Here is a 4,001-nt window from a genome sequence, read left to right as displayed (position 1 = left end):
GACTCCTGATGGAGCAGGAGGGGACGGTCCTACAATAAATGCTGAAACTTGATCATTCTTGTTGGGTTGACTGAAGATTCATTAAGTGAGATTGATTGTAGTCGATTTATTTGAAGTTCCTTCTTGATAATTAATGCAAGTTAAAGAGTGAGAAATATTTTTCTGTAATCTTCTGGTTCCCATCTGCCATACGGCCGCGGGAGGGTAGCTATATGCTACCATTCTAGGGAGAGATGATTATGAGCAAGGTGGTTTCCCGTTGCCTTCCTTGCCGTAAGTATTTATGACTGTAACCTGTGGGTTCACGGGGCCGGTTTGCCTGCTTGCGGGATGAAAAACCCCAGATAAACTGGCGGAAAAAACCCTGCTGCCCACGCCCGGCTAACTTGGCTATGGCTGAGGAAGATCCTTCAGCTCCTCATGTTGTCGACGGGAATCGAACCTAGGACACTCCTTCCCCAGGCATATGGTTGCGAAGCGCAAAGCCACTAGGCTAACCGCGCAGACTTTTCTGTAATAAAGAGAGTAAATAAGAACTTTTTATCAGATGACCAATTTGTAAACGCTCTTTATAGTAAAAATATATGGTACATTTTGCTTTGTGTTAATTTAAAAAAAAAATAGAATTTTATTATCTGTATTTTATATTTGTGTAGAAAAGTTATAAATAAACTAAGTTTTGTGGGGGGAAAAATGGTTAGCATACCGGACTTTGAATCGATCTGAATTCAAATCTCGGTAGGACCTATCGATTTCTGAAAGTTTTTTTACAATTGATTTAATTCTTCTTATCCATCTAATAATAGAAAAATTATTATAAAAAATTCCACTATTTTTTTTTATCAAAAAGGAACTACAATATTTTTTAGTTTTTTTCTCATTTCAATGTTGCTGTTTAGAAGTAATAGCCATCTTTTATTATTTTTTAATTTAAAACTACATTTGAAGCGTGATATAAGTTATTGTATATAACTTCACATCACAATATATTATATAATGCATCGTTCTTTGCTATCTAAAACTTCTGCGGTTCTACGAGTATATATTTGAATTCTGTAGTTCCGTATGACAACCAAACTACTTGCACCAAGCAAAGAAAATTCACTTCTAAAACTGAAGTTCTCTTCACACTCTGTAAACTACTTGGAAATGCAGGGCATTACAGTTTGCCATTTACCACATCCAAACGATGCAGTTTTGTCTGGTCGCTTTTGATAAGGGAGAAAGGACACTTATGGGCTTATCGTACCTCAACAGTGCCACGCTGAGGTCCCTCAAGATGCAAGGTGTCAAACGGAAGAGCCGAATCACACTACCATTCGTTGCCATGAAATTCCAAGCGGTGTCAATGTCCACAAATAAGTTTTTCTTTTTCTTTCTTGAAAAGTTCTTACTTCATCGCCCAATTTTGGATTTTCTAGACGTTCTTTACTAGCAGAGCTAACAGTTGTAGAATGTCTTAGTGAGCAACCGCTTAGTAGATTTGGATGAAATTTGAAAAATGTAAAGAATCATATCTCGACAGCAAATTTTTAGTGTTAGTCCATGGGCCAAAGATCGCATCAAACGAGAAGCAGCCAGTATCGTCGCAAAAATTAAAACACAAACAATAAATAAACAACAACAACAATAATGATGATGACAAATAGACAACTAATGAATAAAGAACTCAATTTATTTATTCTTATGGAGTTTCCTCCCTTTTCTCCCCCGTTCCTATTGGAGGAGAGCCCCCAATAGGGACGGGGGAGTTGAGCTCCCCCCCAGGAGGGGGGGGGGAATCAACTGGCCCCAAGTATTTATGACTGTAGCAGCGTGCGTTCACGGGGTTGGTTTGCCTGCTTGCGGGATGAAAAATCCCAGGATAAACTGGCTGAAAAAACCCCGCTGTCCACGTCCGGCTAACTTGGCTATGGCTGAGGAAGATCCTTTAGCTCCTTACGTCACCGACGGGAATCGAACCTAGGACACGCCTACCCACGCATATGGTTGCGAAGCGCACAGCCACTAGGTTAACCGCACGGACAAAGAACTCAATAAAACAAATAAACGAATACAATAAAATCATTAAAAATAAAAATAATTTGTTGTATAAACTATTGAATAGAGCTCTGTGGTTGTTTAATTTTTAAAGCTGTGTGCAGTATAGAATTGAATTTATAGGATCGAATTTCCACATCGCCTATCTTTTTATTCATATACCTCCATTAATTGCTAATTCAATTCAATTATATTTTAAATTTAAAATTTTCCATTCATTTATGGTTTGAATTCTGTCTTGATACAAATGACTAAATAAGGTTTAGAAATTAAGGAGAAAAAATCTTCATGTCAAACGACTGTGAAATCAACAAACAAACGCATTTTTTTATTTTTTCAAGAACACTAAACAGGTCTAAAAATTATAGACATATAAAGATGCTCGCTTGCTAAGATGCAGGAATATTCAAGTTTCTTCCTTCTCCTTTTAGAAACAAAAGAAAATCCCAAGTTACATGCAGATGGAAGCTTTCCCACATGTAATAACAATATGAGAGAAGTAGGATAGCACTGCCTGATGCACTTTATTTCGAATACGGATTCAAAAATCGAAAACCACTTGCTGAAGTTTATCTTTGTGCATCAGAGATTCCGTTCGAAGATGCAACCACTCAAGTACAACAACAACAACAGCAAAATAAAATAGAAATATAAGAATAGTCTACATAATGTAAGTGCTGCGTCTTACCTTGATGGACCTGTGTTTCACTTAGGATTTCTCCATGAGTGCAGGTCACAAAGATGCCTCCAACAATCTCGATCGTGAGCCTCTCTCTCTTCCACGTTGTACCCATAGATTTCACTAATGGATCATCCCATCTTGTAGGTGGTCTTCCTGGTTTTATCTTTATTGTTGGTTGCCAGTTGAGTATTCTATATGTCCATCTGTTATCCCTGAGTCTGGCTATGTGACCTGCCCATCTCATCTTGCTTCCATATACTGCAGTCACCACATCTTCTATGCCTGATCTCTTTCTTAGTTCCGTGTTTCTAACATGTTCCATTTTGCTGATGTTACAAAGCTTGCGTTCTATTGCACGCTGAGTTATTCTGAGAGTCCCTTCTTCTTTTCTTGTCGTGTTCCATGTTTCTGATCCACATGTGAGTGATGGAAGAATGTCACTATTAAATAGTTTTGCCTTGGCAGAGATGTCAAAATTTGGATCAGTGAGTGTTTCTTTTAGTCTATTGAATGATAGCCATGCAGCTTTCTTTCTTTTTTGCTGGTTCTTCAGATAAATCATTATTCATTTTTATTGTTTGTCCTAAGTAATTGTAGGAGTCAACTAGTTCTATAGGGATGTTATCAATACATAGGTGACTGTCACTTGTGCAGATGTTTTTGATACTGCTGCGTATAATGTACACACATATATATATATATATATATATATATATACATGTGTATTATATAAATATATGCTGTATAATGTACATACATATACTACGGCGTATAGTGTACATAAACGTTATTTCTCAATTAGCATTAATAACAAAGCACAGTGTAGTAACAAAACAAAGCAAGCAAAAATCCGTTTTCTTACAATCCACCAGAAGTAAGTTTTATAGGGAAGTGTCTGGGGTGGTCCCATGGTGTAATGGTTAGCACACTGGACTTTGAATCCAGCGATCCGAGTTCAAATCTCGGTGGGACCTAGGCGTCTCTCGTATCAGACAGTTTTTTTTTTCTTTTCTTTTAAAAGAAATAATTCCACCCCTACTTATCTGCATTCCCTGGAGCGTATTTCCTTTTTTTTTAATTTTGTTTTTCCTCCCAAATAAAGAAAAAAAAAAGCAATAGTTTTCTCCCTGACCAGTAGATGGCGATACTGTTTTTGATTTATACTGGGGATAATATTATTGTTTATATTATTATTCGTTAGATATTTTATGACTAAATCCTTCAGGTTGCATCTTATACTTGAGTCTGTTCTGATTACTCAGTTTCACAGGCTGAATGC

General features: G+C 37.0%; 1 non-coding gene across 1 annotated transcript; it reads left to right on the top strand.

The window, feature by feature from the left end:
• The first annotated feature begins 3,624 nt into the window (after positions 1-3,624).
• On the top strand, positions 3,625-3,696 carry TRNAQ-UUG (transfer RNA glutamine (anticodon UUG)). Its single transcript has one exon. It is a non-coding gene; the product is annotated as a tRNA-Gln (tRNA).
• The last annotated feature ends 305 nt before the right edge of the window (positions 3,697-4,001 follow it).

The sequence above is a fragment of the Typopeltis vanoorti genome, chromosome 2 (assembly GCF_054136105.1).
Source record: "Typopeltis vanoorti isolate ZY-2024b chromosome 2, IOZ_Tvanoo_1.0, whole genome shotgun sequence".
Taxonomy (NCBI): Eukaryota; Metazoa; Arthropoda; class Arachnida; order Uropygi; family Thelyphonidae; genus Typopeltis; species Typopeltis vanoorti.
The sequence above is the reverse complement of the archived record's forward strand: the minus strand, read 5'-3'. Positions and strand labels throughout refer to the sequence as shown.